Raw genomic sequence first — 17,516 nt, 5'->3', positions numbered from 1 at the left:
AGGTTGGAACTTTTTGTTTTTAAAGCGTGTCAACAATTCTCTAGTAGCTAGCAGCAAGTCTTATGATCCTTCAGAGTTATCAGAAATTTGGGAGGTTTGTTTATAACAGAAAGCTCAGCCATGGTAGAAAGCAGGTATTAACTTCATTTCTGTTCTTATCTAATGGTGCAGTGTGGAGCTCTCTAGCTTGAAAGAGGCACCTCTCAAAAGAAAATGTGACCAAGTATATTGAGAGTCATGCTCCTTTTAACCAAGTTCATAAAAAGACATAGCGCTGAACAAATAAATGAAGATGCAGCAGGGCTCCTGACAAGCCAAAGATGACAGGAGGTTAATAGTCTGTCTGGTGGGCCTAAAAGCTCATTTTTCTAGTAGCAGTCCACACCGAAAATAACCAAAGGCATACCTTTTCAAGGTTATTAAGTGGGAATTTTCTTTTGGGGTGTGTGTGGAGGGGTGTTGCTTTAGAAAACTAAAGCAAGCAGCAAATCCAAGCCCCAGATGTCATATGTATGCCCCTCTCTGTCAAACCAGGTGACAATCCAAGCTCATAACCTGCTGAACTAAACCACCAACACTGCAAAGACAACTCAAACTATTAAAGGACAGAAGTCAGCTGAGCTGCTGTCTGACTTGGTACCTGCAGTCACCACATAATCATGCCTGGAAGGTTGAGAGAAATGATTGACAAAAAAGAAATTAAAAAGTCATGCATATTTATAAGATCAGTGAATAGGAACATGTGATAGCCATCTACCCACTTCTGAAGCGGGGATGATTGAGATAGTAAAGGAAACATGGAGTGTAGCTTAAAGAGTTATGGGATTAAACCACAGCCAAAAGAGCCACCCGGGCCACTCCTTTGGCTTGCCAAAAGCAAGCTCCTTCAAAGTCATTGCCTGTCACTTGAGGCAAGCTTCTTCAATATTTGCATAAGGCTGTGCATGCTGAGCCAATCTCTATCCAGCAATTTAGGAACAAGTATCCAAAAGCTTTGAAGTTGCTCAAAAACAATACATGGCTTGTATAAGCTGTTAACTGATGAACCAAAGTTAGTTCACAACTGCAGAAAATTTTGCAGGTTTTCAATATACATTATGTTGATGCTTCTATAATTCTTGAAATTTAAAAGCTAAATGTGGTGCATCCTTGCCAAATGAAATCCATGTTTTCAAAATAAACTGAACTTTTTTTAAAAAAAAAGCACCCTGTTCTTGACTGAGATCAACCTGTTAGAAACCTTGCTTTTTCCTCAGTGATAAAAGTAGGTAGTACATATTTTGACAGAACTTTCATAGTATTATTCTGTATTAATACTTAGTATTAATCTTAGCACAGTAGTTACTAACTGATGGTTGGGGAACACTGCCATGTGAAAGACAAGGAAATGGTAACCAATCCTTCAGTAAGGATAATGGATGCAAATACTATGAGGAACAAAGCAAAGAACCTAGAAATATACCTCTTATGATGAGATCAGATGAACGCAAGATCCAGACACTGGTTTCCCCCTTCTCCAAATAGGCGCAGGGGACTTGCTGGGACATTTTGTTCCATAGAGGCAAAGGAAGACATCTTTGTTTGAGACTGCTGGGACACCACATCCCTCTCGACGTTTTAACCTGGCATTTTGAGCTACATGCGTATTAGCTCCCTCCATGCCCTCCACCATTCCAGCATGGCTGGAATGGAAAGGAACCAGGATCGCTCTCAGAAATGGTGGCAAGGTAGAGGGTCCTTGGAACTCCCTGCAGAACCAGCTACCTTGTTACAGGTTCCCCTTGCCCTATCAAAAGACTTCTCTCTCTTTTTTTTAATAGAAAAAATGGCCAGATGCCAGATGAACAATTCAGCAGCATAAAGTCCCCTCTCTCAAGAAGCAACCAGTTGGTGATCCTAGCAGCTTGACTGGCATGCATAAATGTACATTTCTTCTCAACATCGTCTGTCTCACACAAGCAGCACTGTAACTGAAATATAGATGAGATGAGTGAGATCGCAACCCAATTTCCCAATGCCACTGATAAATATCTGCTGTTATGTGAGGTTTTTAGCCATTATGTTGGCACAGAAGCGATATGTACACAAAAACAACTTGTCACTCCACACTAAATATTTTCCCCCTTCCCCTGTCACTGATAATTCCATCCAATTTTCAGAATGAAAAGATGAATGCATCAGCCACAGTTCTGAAATGAATTCATAACCCTGTATTAAGATAAACAGAACTGGCATTATTTAAAGCTCAAAATGCTTCCTTGACAGCTGTATTAGATATCAGAGAATTTTATCTAGTGCTAGAATGACCCTTTGTACTGTTGCTTTCTACCAAAATGGAATAAAAATTGCTATTTGCAGGATTTTTATTTTATTTGCTTAGTACAGGATTTTTTTAAAAAATGGCATTTTATTGAACAACAAATGCAGATTGTTGTGAAATGAGATGGAATATTTCACACACACCTTAAGACTCTCCTTCTGACTGGCCCAGCCAGCTCTACCATCATTCAGTAGGAGGGGAGAGGGTTGCTTGTCACCAATCTTCCTTCCCCTAATTCCAGGCTTCCACTGGCTCTGAGACTACCTTCCCAGAATCCTTCCTTCAAAGCATCTCTCATCTCTTATAGGTGGCTCTTCAAACTGCACCCATTTCTTAGTCCCCTAACTTCATTTCCTGCAAATTAAACTCTTGTTCACAAACAGACCATGGTCTTGACTCCTAACTTGATGAATATTTTGGACCATAGCACCCCTTTCTCAACACACACATCCTTTTCTACCCCCCATCCATGTGAGTAAGAGGTATGATCAGAGTTCATGGGGCCTGAACTGGCAGTGACTGACAAGGAAAAAGGCCTTGGTATGGTAGAGGCAGGTTGATGAAGATGCTGACTCAGTTTGGCAACAGCTGTAAAAAAGGGGAGGTGAATACCATGCTATAGATAATTAGGAATTAGTCCAAAAATAAAACTCCAATATCACAATTGCATTATACAAATCTATGGTGCAGCCACACTTTGAAGACTGGGTGTAGTTCTGGACACCTCACCTCACAAATGATGTAGACACAGAAAAGGTTTAGAAAAATACAGCCAAAATGATAACGTGGATGGAGGAACCCCCCTATACGGAATATTTGGAAGAAAAGGTGAGGGTTTTTTTTTGAGGGGGGGCATGATAGAGTTCTATAAAAGTATATATGGTGTGGAGAAAGCAAACAGATAAAAGTTTTTCTTCTTCTACCATAACACTACGACTCAGGGACATTCAATGAAACTAAATGTTGGAAGGTTCAGGACAGACAGAAGAAAGTTATTCTCCAACAAGAAGCCAGTATGGTCACCAACTTGGATGGCTTTAAAAGAGGGTTAGACAAAGTCATGGAAGATAAGGCTATTAAAAGCTGCTAACCATGATAACTGTTTCTTCTCCCTCCACCATTAGAGGCAGCATGCCTTTGGATACCAGTAGCTAGGAATTCCAGCTGGGCAGGGTGCTGTTGCACCTTGCTATCATCAGATGGACTATTTTAGTGCTCAACCAACTATGCATGTAAGGATTTAACCGATAAATCTGCAGATTATTAGTAAGTCAAGATATAAGTGGAGCACCCAGCTGATTTAACAGGGACAATAGCAGAATCAAGAGCCAAATCCTATGTAGCAGAAGGATCTCAGAAGATGTGCACATCATTTGCTCCTAGCAGCATTGAGGAGAAAGAAGGGATGCGCTGAATGGAATAAAAGTTAAGAGAATGGAATAAAAGTTAAGAGACATTCAGGATCTGGAGGCTCGTGGCTGTTTTAGAAGATCTTAGAAAAAGAAGAGTGTTAAAGAGATCATACTGAGAGAAGGAGGATGGGGCTGAGACTAGGAGCTGTTATGCCAAAGGCTTAGAAATCATACTGAATTCCTAATAAAGACTCTAAGGCTACTGGCCATAAGCCCAAAGAAACTAAGCCAGGTTCTTCACTGATGCTTTCCCCCAAGCCCAGTTCACCCGAAAAATCAACTTTCTCCTACTCTGCTGCATCTGCCCAAAGGAGAGAGACCACAGAACAGAAGAAAAGCAGGCCAGGATGTTGGCTATTTATAGCCACACTGTTCATGGGTGTGGGTGGAGGGGGCAGCAGAGCTTAGGAGGGACAGACTAGATTGAAATATTTAAAGTCTCCGTCTACCTATAGCCTTTGTCAGAGTGAATTTTGCAGAGAGAGCTTTCCACTGTCCTGCATCCACTGGCCTGCTTTGCTGATGGTTCAGTAGACCTGAGGGGAAATAAATGCCAGTAAGCAGCATAGTTCAACTTGGAGCTTGAGTTTTTCAAGCAGAGCTCTTTAGAATTCTTCAGCCTTAGGAAAACCTGAGATCTACATTGTGCTTTCATAACATCTTCCTTGCCCCAGGAATAACATGCAGGGCTCATAAATCGATGCCTGAGACTAATGATTGCAGTGCTAAAGAAAGGGAACTACCTGCAAAGACACCAATGTGTCATCTTTTATTGCCAATATAAAGTTATATGAATTCTTATTTTATTTTATTTGTTGTAGCTGAGGCTTTTTATCTGACACCAGAGAAGCCTTGTTGGGAGAAGCAGAAAAATAAAATATGGATGTAGTTTAAAACTTGCAAGCTTGGTTTTTTCCTCCCCTTATTGGGTGCTTGAATAAAAATGGCTCAGTTAAAAATTGAAGTAAAGGAGACGCTTTCCAGATGAAATGTTACTATTGGTTCTATAAACCTGAGGGCAGCCTGACCTTTTTGCTAAACTAATAGATGTTTTGGATATGGGTTTCCAGGAAGTTACTAGAAGCTGGTGAGCCAAATATTGATATAGAATTCTAGTTCTAATGGGATATATGGTCTCATATAGGTTTAGGATAGATAGGTTTCCCATGGTTGTGCCCACAATGAACTATCTAAGAAGAGTCTGTTGGATCAGACCAATGGTTTATCTAGTCTGAGGCCAACCAGATGCCGGTAGAAAACAAGCAAGCAGAACCCGAGCACGGGAGCACTCTCTCCTCCTAGGGTTTCCAGCAGCTGGTATTCAGCAGCATTAATAATATGGGAGGAGGGAGAGAGGGCCACAGCTCAGTGGTAGAGCACCTGCTGTGCATGCAAAAGGTCCCACATTCAGTCCCTGGTATATCCAAGGCAGGGCCAAGGGGGGCGGGGGAATCCCTGCCTGAAATTCCTGGACAGCTGCTGCCAGTCAGTGTTAAGTACACTGAGCTAGATGGAACCAATGGTCTGACTCAGCATAAGGCAGCTTCGTAGGTTTCATGCTGAAACATAGGTAATTAAGTCCAGAAAGTAAAAGGAATTAATCAGAAACAACCAGATGTCAATGATAATGGCAGCTGAGCATCAAACAAAATGCAACTTGAGGATCAGAGGTGGGGATGGGAATAATATCTGTACTGATAAATCATAAAAATGCAAACAGGCAGAGAACTAAACAAGAGAGACTAGACACAATGCATTCCACTGTTTGCCACAAAGATTTTGAATGCCAAGCTTTTAGTTATTTATTTTCATCCACCCAGTCATTCAATAAATATACCGCCCTTCATCCAAAGATCACAGGATGGCTTACAGTATAAAATGCTACACTGTAGACTGCACAATACAGCAATGCTGTTTTCTATAACATTTTAATTAGTTTCTTGGATAAGCTGGATGTACTGTTGATTCCTTCCGCGCCCCCCACTGGTACTACCATCACGTCCCGAGTACAAAATAATTCCAGCTAAAACCTTATATTCATTTTTCATATGGTCTAGTGTTCATCTGAAGACTGCAAAAACAAAAACAAGCCATGCTTCGCCTGCCTGTCCCCTTAATATTCTTCTGTGGGCCCCTTCTTCTTCAGTTTTCAGAGAATGACTGGAAGTGGGGAGGCAGAAAAAAGTCCTCCTTTCCTTCCACTCTGCAGACAAGCTCTAGATTTTCCCTATACCCCTTTTCCTTCATACTACATAATATATATCATTTCTGGCACCACCTTAACTACAGAGAATGCAAACAGCAGCAGCCCACCCAGCAGTCAGGCAGCAGCAGATCTGGGCCACACCCACAGCATACATTTAAAGCACTATTATGCCACTTTAAGCAGTCACGGCTTCCCATCCCAGCATACTTAACAAACTACAGCTCCCAGAACTCTTTGATCCTGGGAGCAGTAGTTTAAGTGTGGTGAGAGCTAATAAGCGTCTTATAACTCTTCTAATAACTCTTCTCTCACAGAGTGACAATTCTCAAGAATTCCCTCTTCTCAGGGAATTGTAGCTGTGTGAGGGGGTTCCTAACAATTCTCAGCACCCATAAAAAATTAGTTCCCAGAAGCCATGCCTGCTTAAAGTGGCATCATGGCGCTTTAAAATATATTGTGTCAATGTGGTCTTGCTTTGGGGTTTGATTTTCTTTTGGGATTTTCCCAGGATTTGGAAAATGAGTGATTGAGATTGCTCAAAAAGGGGAGGAGGTTGGGATGAGTTCTAGCTGAGGGTAATGTCATATGAACGATGCCCAGAAATCTTGGATTCAGCTTCAGACTCACAGTCAAACCCAGTATGGACCAGCTTTCTGTTATACACATACCAAGTGCCATACCCGAGAAAGCCCTTTAAAATGACTTCCGCTGACGTGGTAAGTTTTCATTTTTCCTAGGTAAGTGGTATTTAACCACAAATGGTTCCCCATTTTTGAGCTAGCACAGTCCCCAGGTGAGGACTATTCCCCAAAAATGGATCACATCACAATATTCTTTTTGCCCTTTGTCGGCTTCCCCCTGAGGAACAAGTCTAGGGACAAATACTGGAAGCAGCAGCAAAATGCAAAACCACATTTTCCTATAAAGGCGGAAGCAGAAGGATGTGGGGATTCTTGAGGACAAGGCATCAGATGAAAGATATTGATGGTGTGACTGAGCATTCAGCCAAAATGGAAAGTTTCAATATCTCTCTCATACACACCCACCAATCATTTTTTTTGTGTGTGTGATTTTTCAGGGGGAATAGAAATGGAACAAATGTGTTCATCTATTGGTGCAAGGCAGGTATCTGAGAGAAGAGAGAGCAAGTCTATTCTGTCATGATAAGAGGGGTGTATTCCTCCTCACTCCAGCCAGAGGAAGGGAGATGACAGTTGTTTGTGCTCACTGGCATCACCACAGAGCCAATCAACTTTTGAAACATCACACTGTCACCAAGGTCAACCCTATCGTTACCCTGACTTTGAAGAGGGGAGATATGAGACTGTTGTTTAGTGAACCAGGCAAACACTCTGTTTTGCACTGCTGTCTATCAGACCACCTGCCAACAGAAGACAAATAGACAGGGGGTGTCAGTCTAGTTGTCTTTGCAATGGAGAAATGTTCCATCCCCAGTGCTGGGCCAAGACATTTTGCTGGCTGAAGGAGAGCCCAAACAGACTTCTCCCTGCCCACGTGGTGCCACCCTATGGCTAATGCTTTAAGAAGCCTTTCTGCATGATTCAGAAACCAAATCCTTGTCTTCATCAATCACTTCCAATTGTGCTACCTGAAGCAAGTCCCTTGGCTCATGATGGGGTCACACTGGGAAGAGAACCTTTTATAAACGCATCCAAGGAGGGAGGGAAAGCACGGCGCCTCTGAAAAACCACGAATAAACATGAAAGAAACCCTTTTTTCGCCCTGAAAAAGTTCATTTGCAAAATCTGGCACAGTTTGAGGACTACCATAGTAAGGGCAACAAGTCTAATTAAAAATATTATAATGCAAGTCAATGACAGACTTTCCTCCTTCCTTATCATATCTGCAAGGATATGCAATTTAAAAATAATAATGATACAGTAATTAATAATGATAATAATAATCATGCACTTACCAGTCTTGAGCAGAGTAGGGCTGTCTTCCTGGAGGCAGATGAGCAATAGTAGGAGCAGAAGTGGCTTCCTTCTGTCTGGGTCTAACCAGTGTTCACACACTAGAGAATGCTTTTCTTCAAAACTTCCAACTATCTATTATTATTATTATTATTATTATTCAGTGGTAAGGATTGCTCTGTTTTACCTGTGAGGCTTATCACATGACTGTGCTGATCCAAGAGCATACTGAATGAAACAGGGAGATGGTGGCAGATGAACTATGCCTATACAGGAGACTGGGCACATTTAAGTCAAGTCAAGTGTGTTTATTTTAAGCACTGTGGAGTTCAAACCAGCAGCACCCATTAGGCAAGGACCTCTGTCTCTATCAGGACTGCTGACTGGAAGAGAGAACTGCATACAGTTCAAGCTACACGCACACAACAGCACAGAATCCTTGTGGCTCAGGAAATCGGATGACACCACAGGGTTCATCACACCCCATTGTCCCATATAAAGTTCCCAAAGACCTTTAGTCTGGATTCACTTGTCTGCCATTGAGCATTGGTGGCAATGAACTTGTAAAGAGTCTCAAAGTATCTATTGTGGAAGTCAAGGAATAACAAGTGTTTTTAAAATCTGAAACTTCTTTACTTTAGACTTTTGCTGCTTTTTTGGTAACCATCAAGTCTAAATGGACTCCCAGGGACTTAAGTGTAATGACATTTACAGAGGGTTGCAATTTAGAAATCTACAGTGAGGCTATGTTGGATAGCTGAAATGGTGGGATTCCTATGGCGTGTGGCTTTTTTCATCCCATGGTGTTGAATGCTAAGAACCCTGGGATAGTTAGACTTAGGATGTTTCTCAGAGATACAGATATTAGAAATTGTCCTCATATCTTTAAACAGGGGAATGGGCCTGGCTTGCCTGCATTATTATTATATTTGTGGGGTACATTTTTTCATTAATCTGCATGTGACCACACCAAACCAGAGATTTCACACAGTATACACTGAAAAAGGTGGTGCAAAGTAGTCATATTCAGTTTGCAATACACAAGATAAATTTCTACAACTGGAAATCTCAGGATGCAATACTTTGTGTGCATAATGGGCGTTAAGACCCACTGAAATCAGTGGGGATTGATCCCAAATACGCATGCATAGGATTGCGTTGCCATTGTTTTAAAAAGCACATCAAACCTGGAATAAAGAAAATGTCCCTTGTGCAATTTGCAAGCAACCCATTCAATATGACCTTGATGTATAAAAGCAATCCACACCCAGATGCAGGGGAGAACAAGCCAGACCAAACCATGTCAAGACCATCTTCCCTTTAGGGAGAAATGTTCCCTTAAACTGGACAAAAGTGCTAACTGATTTCTGGATACAAAAGAGAACTGCATAGAAATGTTTTGTGGTTAAGTAGAAACAAGGAACAGTCACATTTTGAGAGCGGGGAAACCAGAGTAGATGCTTCCTGTAGGAACCCTGGGCAGTTCCTGCTGCCCCCTGCAGAAGAGATCCAGTTTTCTATACAGTGTTAAATGTGAATTCTTTCCACCATCCCTGACCACGCTAGAGAGAAAGGAGCAAAAAGGAGACGAACCCTGAAACAAAAGAAGTTTAAAATCCATGGTGGTAGAAAGGTATGACAGCTGGCTCAATGAACTGATTTCGATGTCAAGATGAATGACAAGCTGCTCGTTGCTAGCAGGGTCAGAGCAGCGAGGGTCATGTAGGAAGCAAGGCATGCCTATTCCACAGCAGTCATATATAATGATTGACAGGAGCAACAATGTTCTTGGCCTGATGGTTAGTGGAAGGCAACCACTTCTTTAACCGGTTCACAAAGTAAGCTTTTCAGCATATGACCTGTTAACTTGCCACTCACTAAAGCAAAGGTCCATAAGGAACTCTTAGAAAGAACTGATCTTAGAGGGATGGGTCTTATGGGAAAGCCGGAAGCAGAGCCACCAGCATTATATAGACATATAATGTATAGATGTGCAGTACAGCTGCACACTAGAAAAGTAACTTGGAATTAGGGTCTCTGTGCCGTATGGCATTTGATCCCGACTTTCCAGATAAACACCTAAAGAATATGGAAAACAAGCACTATTCAAATGAATAATAGAAAAGCCGCCACTGAACTCAGCGGGGCTTAGATTGTGTTGATACAGTCTTTACTGTGAATTTGATGATAGCATCATCGGCATTTCAGTGGCTTACGGAGCCTGGGGCTGTGCAAACTTTGAAGATGACAGTCTAACCTTGTTAACAGGCTGCGACAGCTTGAAGAAGGCTTACTTTGGTTCCTTATATCCCCAAACTGCACATTTCACCAAATAGACCAATCCTGACTTACCTGCAAAAAGAAAAAAGAGAAAAAGAAAACACCAAGTTGTTTGATTGGATTATTGCTCACATGCTTCAGCAGAAATGTGTGTTGGCAATGACTAAAAAATAAATAATGATTCTTGAGAAAAACAAAATCACAGCAGCGTGAGCTAAGACAATTTCAATGTGTCTGATGATTTATTTATTTAGAGGGTTCCCCCCCTCTCCCTCTCTCTCCATTTGAATAACTGCAATAGCCTTTTCATCCTGGTAATTTCATTTTAAAAGGATGTGCTATTAAATGGTAATCTATAATGCGTGTCTACTTTTCCACTCCAGATTTTCTCGCTGCCAATATGCTCTGGTGGTCTGTTTTGAAACAGTCCATTTAATTTCTTTCTCTACTGAGTCAATGTGGTTTGCAAAATGTTCATTGAAAAATGACTCTGTAGGGATAAACATCTCTAACAGCATGTGGCTGTCCCCTTTGTTCAATTTTAATTTCTTTTTTTTTGAGGGGCAGACAAGACAATCTGTCTTCCACCATGAAGCTGATATCCTTAAACAGGAAATGAATTCTTGATCATGCTCCACAAACATAACAAGAGGAGTAAGTTTGGCTTCAATATTACATCTCTATAAAATCAATCTCAAAAGTGTTGACATTCGACTATAAAAGTGGAGTGGAGGGACAGAGAGAGGGGGAGAGAATATTAAAGAGATGCATCTCTTGTGCTCTAACCAAACTGAAGTATATTCATTACAAGCAATTTAATAAAACAAGCACTGGGTGTTATCACAGCATGTATGAACCCAAAAATCATGGTTCTCCATGTTTCCATGTTGCCACTTGTAACTAAACACACTGGATGAGACAATGCAGAGTGTCTGTTTTGCCTGCAGAAGGTGCCAGCTTGAATCCCAAATGATATCTCCAGGTAGAGCTAGGAGAGACTACAGGAAACTCCCCATTTACGTGGACGTTATGTTCCAAGGCACTGCACGTATCAGTGAAAACACGTATATTTGAAACACCACTAGAAAAGCTGCGCCCCACCCCACCCCTTTCTGTGACGTTTCTGTGATGGGGCAGTCACACACATTTGAATGTGTGTAAATGGGGAAGTGAGTTGCCTGTGCTGGCCAAAATCCTGGAGAGACACTGTCAGTCACTGTTGCCAGAACTGAGCTAGATGGACCAACAGCCTGACTCCATATATGGCAGCATCCTACTGTCCCAACAGATTGCATTTTCAAAATCATTCTGGGGAATCAACTACCAGTATGTACAGCAGAAAAGGGAAAAGGGGGACAACTTAAATTAGAAAAGTGCAGCTTTTTAAAGAAAGCGGCAATCATTTCAGATATGGGTAAATGAAAGATGATCAACCCTTATTTGCAAATATTGCAACCAAATTAAGCAACAATTCAGACTCAACACTGATCATTGGCGAAAACTCAGATTACCCTTTTTAAAAAGGCCCGGTGACAACCAGACAGATTTTACAAGGATTATCCACCAACTGGCAATCCTAGTGCTCCAAGGATATCACTGAGAAAGCAACGCCTCTGGCAATGGTAAGTGTGGGACAGAATAATGATCCACCACTGGTTCTCTTGGGAGGCTTGTGGTTTGCTTATTCTGCTTTAGAACAACTGAGAATCACAGCTGGAGAAAAAAGGAGAAGATGCTAGACATTATTACTTGTTTTGATTGCTATCTGTTGGCACTAAGTGCCAAATTTCGTTTGGTCACTTTGAAAAGCTCAGTCACAGCTAGGAGTGTTAAGCACTCACACAACCATTGAGCTGCCCCAAATATACACCATCTGAACACACCTTTTCTATGAAACCTTTGGCAATTCCTAGTATAAGTAGGTGTGACTGAAAGGTGTCAGAGCACATTTTCCACATATACAGAAAAAGCAAGATACAGTTGTTAAGTATTGGATCAATTTTTAAAATAGTAAATGAAACTGCTAACTAAAACAGGAAAATCTTAGACCTGGATGGTTCTAGCTGTCCATTTAAGAATGTGCATCACATTCCTCCAGAGGTTCATCTCCTGCAATGGATGATCTTCCTCCTTCCTTAGGGGTGCATGCTCACCCTATGTTGCTGTTCCAGGACAGTCTACTCTGCCCTAGCAAGAAATTCCTCATCTTGTCCAACAGCTCATAGTGTGGCTAGATGGGCCTCAAGTTGCTATACCTTCTCTTCTAGCAAGGCAACCAGCTTGCAATTGCTGCAGATATAGTTTTCCACATTCTCAGGCAGGAAGATAAACATGGCACAAGTGTTGCAGGTCAATGCAGCAGGACCCTTGTCACCCAAGTCTCTTTGTCCTATGTACATTATGAGACAGAATGTCGGGCCTCCCCTTCAAACTCCCCCACTAAATGCCATCACAGACACTCCTGTTTACAAATCCTGATCATGACCTCAAAGAAGCTGCAATCAGCTAAGTATGACTGCTGCTGGCTGCTAATTCCTCCCTCAACTCACTTAGCCTGGCTGCCTCTCACTTAGCCTGACGTTCACCTCTGTTTACATGGGTGACCATGTGTTGGAGCCAACTTCCACACATGACTTCCAGAGTGAGACAAGTGGCACAGTCCCACTCACTTTTATTCAATTAAACCCTTATACTTATAAAACACATCATTACAGCTCCTATGCCTAGATGGATGCCCTTGCCTCACCACCACCTACGTTTCCATGGATAACTGACTCTTATTCTCTTCTCCCATCTTTTCTCTTTCATCTCAGAACTGTCCAGAATTTCCTTGTACTCGCATTAGTGCCAATGCCCTGTTATACTGATTATAGTGGTGTTTCACTATAATAAAAGAAAATGAATTAATGAGAAGCCAGTAATTAAAGCCCATTCCATGGGGAACAGGAACTAACTAATTAAGGCTCATTTAAAGGACAATTCATCACCAATGACCCCTGGTGAAATGGAAGCAATTAAAAGCAGGACCTACAAGGAGGGAGCTTCTAATTAAAGTTGTAAAAGGCTCTTTGCTGAGTGTGACTTGCTTCTGAATCACCTTAAAGAAGGATATTAGTTATTGGGTCATACACTGCCAGGCTAGGTAGTGCTATACAATGTACCACATGGAAATATAGTTTTATTCCCCTTTCAGCTGACTATCCAAAAGCAATGCTAGAGGCTCATGATGTAAAAGCCATCTTAGGCTCAGTGTGACAGTCACTTGAATGTATTTTCAATGTGACAGCCACTTGAAAATACAACTGCCTGACAAAGACAGGTCTAAACGGCATCCTGTCTAGGTAAGCAGGTCTCCAAATGGTTTTGTTGAGATTCGGCATGCTAACACAAACCAGGGTGAAACTAATGCTGCATTCTTGTTTTGAAAACCGTAAGAGATGTTGTGGGTGAGACACTCCAAGCAAATCACTTGCCATACATTTCCAAGTGGCTACCATGTCCCAGCACACGCGTGTGTGAATGGCGCTGTTCCCCCTCTTTGAAATATTCAACATGCATTCCCAGAGTAATAAGATTTTACCACTCCAGAATAATAAAATTCTGCAGCAGAAACTTATTACAGCATGAATATTTTATTAACAGTCAAACTTATTTATAAGCTTCACTAACTTAATAGCTCAAACAGGTGCAGGAGATATAAACCACATTCACTCCAGTTCATTTGACATGAGATGGTAAGCGTAATGCTGCCCTCTGCTGTCTATTCTGGTTCAATAAATGATCAAATAATTTAACACTCCTCTATAAACTTTCCTGCTACATATATCACATATATAAGCTTGGATAGAATTGCTAATCCTGTCTCATTGGTAGTTTATTTTATACTGTTGTTTTTATGACATTATAATTTTAATGGTATAGGCTGCCCCGAGTGGTGCATATAAACGCTTTAATAAATACCAAAAATATTCCTGACTTACGATATGACCCTGCACTATTCCTTTAATGCTTTACGTGAGCTAGCATTGATTCAGCACAAGTAATGCAACACTCCGCCCCCTTCTAATTGAAGGTTCACAGCCTTCCTCTGGGTAGAACCATCTTGTTCTTAGCTTGTGTGAAATGAAGGAAAAAGGAGGCAGCCAGACTCCTGGTTGTTGCTGCTGTTATTTCTTTAAAAAATCATGTTCCAGCCTAAGACAGGAAGAGTAGACAGCCTTGAAAGAACTAAATACATAAAAGAAAAATATGCACTAAATTGGGGGTTCTTGTTTTCTCCTTCTTCCTCATGGACCACTTGAAAATTGCTGAGGATCCAGGTGGGCCACTAATGCTTTTTTCTGTTCTACAAATCACAGGGTGGGGATTCAACACACAAACCCTGCTTCTGCTTGTGCAACAGGGCTTTCCCTCCTCCTCTCCCTGGCACCTGGGATTTGGAGAGCCCCCAGAACAGTGGGGTGGGTGGGTAAGAGAAGATGATTGTTACACTCAGCAAACTGAAATGCTTGTGCATCTGTAATAACATGATGTTGAATTCCACCCAAAGTGCATAACTTGTACATTAATTATCACAATCTTACCTTTCTAATGCAATGGATAAATATAAATATTAATAACAACCTCCTTCTCCAAACCAGTACTAGGGTATGAGAAACACAGCCTTGGGCTGAGAAAGAGCTCTTTAACTAGTAAAGTTTTAAGGAATAATTAGTAGACTGCACCAGTGCTATATTTTAAGGAATCTCAGGTTCTGAGCCAGGGCTTTGTTACCCTGTTTGAAAATCCAGCCCTATCCAAAATGGTCTTAATCTCCATTGTCAGACAAAAATAAATCAAGCACAGGGCCATGTAGATACAGTGGTACCTCGGGTTACAGACGCTTCAGGTTACAAACTCCACTAACCCAGAAATAGTACCTCGGGTAAAGAACTTTGCTTCAGGATGAGAACAGAAATCATGCAGCAGCGGCACGGCGGCAGCAGGAGGCCCCATTAGCTGAAGTGGTGCTTCAGGTTAAGAACAGTTTCATGTTAAGAACGGTCCTCCGAAACAAATTAAGTACGTAACCAGAGGTACCACTGTAATTGTTTGATGCTTCTACAACCTTTCCACTGACCACGTGAATACAGCCTGTAGACCACTATTGGCGTGCAGCCCACAGGTTGAGAACCTTCACATTAAATGTGTGGTGTGGAGTAGAGGAGAGAGATGACTGGCTCAAGTTCATTGCTTTTTTGCTTGCAAAAAAGCATTGTGTGAGTGCTCTCATGTTTCAGTGGTACAATATGGGAGCCTTCAATATCTGAAGAAGTAAAACAAAAGAAACGAAAAACAGGTTGAGGATAGTGTTCAGCTAAGTGTGTGCCTGGTACTTGTGGCATAAGTGAAAATATGCAGCATGACCCCAAAACAGCATTCCCACATGAGCAGATTCAAGAGAGTTCCCTCTAGTTCTACACTGAACACACACACACACAATTCCACAAACCTACAGAAGAAAGTCTGTGAATAAAATCTGAGCCCCACCATGAATTTGCTATGAGGCCTTCACCTAGCAGTGAGGAACAGCTTTCTCATGGTCCTTAATGTTTTTAATTTGTTGGAAACCACTCAGGATGGCTGGGGCAACCCAGTCAGATGGTTGGCATATATATAAACAAACAAAAAATAATAAGGCACAATGGACATCCCCATTTGGCCTGTGAGGCTATTTCAGCCAAGAAATGTCCCCCTGGTGTCAGATGTGAGGCAGGTTAAGATGTAGATGGACCCAAAGGGAGGGTGTTTGAGGCACTGCTGATCAGCTGATTGGCAGCCTGTTGAAAGTGCCAACAATTAGTTGATCAGCGGTGCATTTGAAGTGCAGGACTCTGCCCACCTGTCAAACTTGACCCACGGGAGGTGGGTGGGTGAGAAGGATCCAGCCTGCTGCTAATTCCAGTCCCCTACCCTGCCTAACTCAAATAATTTTACCTTCAGGCCTCTCTCCTGCCTCACAGTTGTGATTAATGTCTAGCATAGTTTCCTCCAGCCTTCCCCACAGAATATGCAGTGTCCTTATACCCCAACAACTTTTTGTACGGTATGTTTAAAACTTGTGCTGGACTCAATACTTCTTTATGGCATATCCATAACAATATATAACGATTCATATTAAACTTTCAAAGGCTGCCTAATGGCATCTGAGAAAGAGCGTCGAGTAGAGCTTTGCTCTGTAGACTTTTAAATACTCTGGTGTTTTAGGTGCTGTAAGTAAATGCTGCTTCTCTAAGCTGGTACTAGCAGCACTGTGAAAGCTCTTATATATCAATCTTGTTCCAAAGGGTCCCTCCAAACCCTTAGGCTTTTTCTGGGGGGTTGTGGCTGCAGAGGGGGAGGAGGGGAAGAATAAGATCCATTGCCTTTTGCTCATATAACCATTAAGTGCAACCTATGAAAATGTTTTCTTACCATTAGAAAGCATTTTCTTTTTCTTTATAAGTGTATCTCCAGAAGACCTGCTCACTGAGCATATGTCCTGATTTGTTTGCACAAAACTCATGCGAAGGTTAGACTATGTCCAGTCTTTGCAGAGCATTCATTTTGATTTTTTTTTGAAATTGTTCATATATCATCCGGTCAACCTTTTGTTTGCCTCACACTTTTCAGCACATTTCCCCATCACTTCCCTAACTGCAAAAGTCCATTCTTGAAAGAGGATTTGTTGTGATAGGTCAACATAACACTTTAATTGCACCAACCTAAATTTCTGGTGTGTACTTGAATCCCTTGAGTCACCCAAAAAGTGACTGTCTGGAGGCACCCAAGTGAAACTGCAGGCAAACGTGTTACAATGCCATTAAAACTGGATAGGACCACTAGGGTGCCACATAAAGCTCTTCTACTGGGGGTCACATAAAATCCACCTAGTTGCCTTCATTTTACAGGCTGCTAGGTTGTCAGACTTGCAATAAAGGATGCACTTTCTAGATGCTTAATGACTGTCATTGTCTGGAATTTTCACAAGTGTTTCCTAATTAGGGAAATCATCAGTCGTTTCCTTGCTGTGCCCAGAGCCCTCATATTTACCCTGACAGTTATGCCAATTACATCCCACTTTCTTAAGGCCTAATGTAAACAGATGCACTTACTGGCATCTGTTGTCTCATCAACCAAACCTCCACATTCCCTCTATTTTAATTTTAACCACGATTGGTGTTTAGATTTTGTCATTGCAGTTTTCTTTTCATTTGTGAAATGGCAAACTGTCACTGAAGATGCACACACAAATTTTCTCTGTCTACGGCTTCTAACCTGACAAACGTGTCTGAATCATGTCTGAACACTAGGTGGCAACCAAAACTTACAAACCTCCTTTAAAC

The 17,516-nt window shown here is 41.6% G+C and overlaps 1 protein-coding gene across 10 annotated transcripts in view; it reads right to left on the bottom strand.

Moving 5' to 3' along the window:
- KCNIP1 (potassium voltage-gated channel interacting protein 1) overlaps positions 1-17,516 on the bottom strand; it is a 564,777-nt gene that overhangs the window by 154,074 nt on the left and 393,187 nt on the right. Inside the window, exon 1 of one of the 10 annotated variants that reach the window (XM_083719850.1) lies at positions 10,130-10,224. The exons of the other annotated variants lie outside the window; for them this stretch is intronic. The gene's annotated coding sequence lies outside the window, so the exon portion shown is untranslated. Of the gene's footprint in view, positions 1-10,129; positions 10,225-17,516 lie in introns of those variants that run through there. 10 annotated transcript variants of the gene reach the window in all.

The sequence above is a fragment of the Podarcis gaigeae genome, assembly GCF_964106915.1.
Source record: "Podarcis gaigeae genome assembly, chromosome: 2".
Lineage (NCBI taxonomy): Eukaryota > Metazoa > Chordata > Lepidosauria > Squamata > Lacertidae > Podarcis > Podarcis gaigeae.
This window is presented reverse-complemented; position numbering and strand designations above follow the sequence as displayed.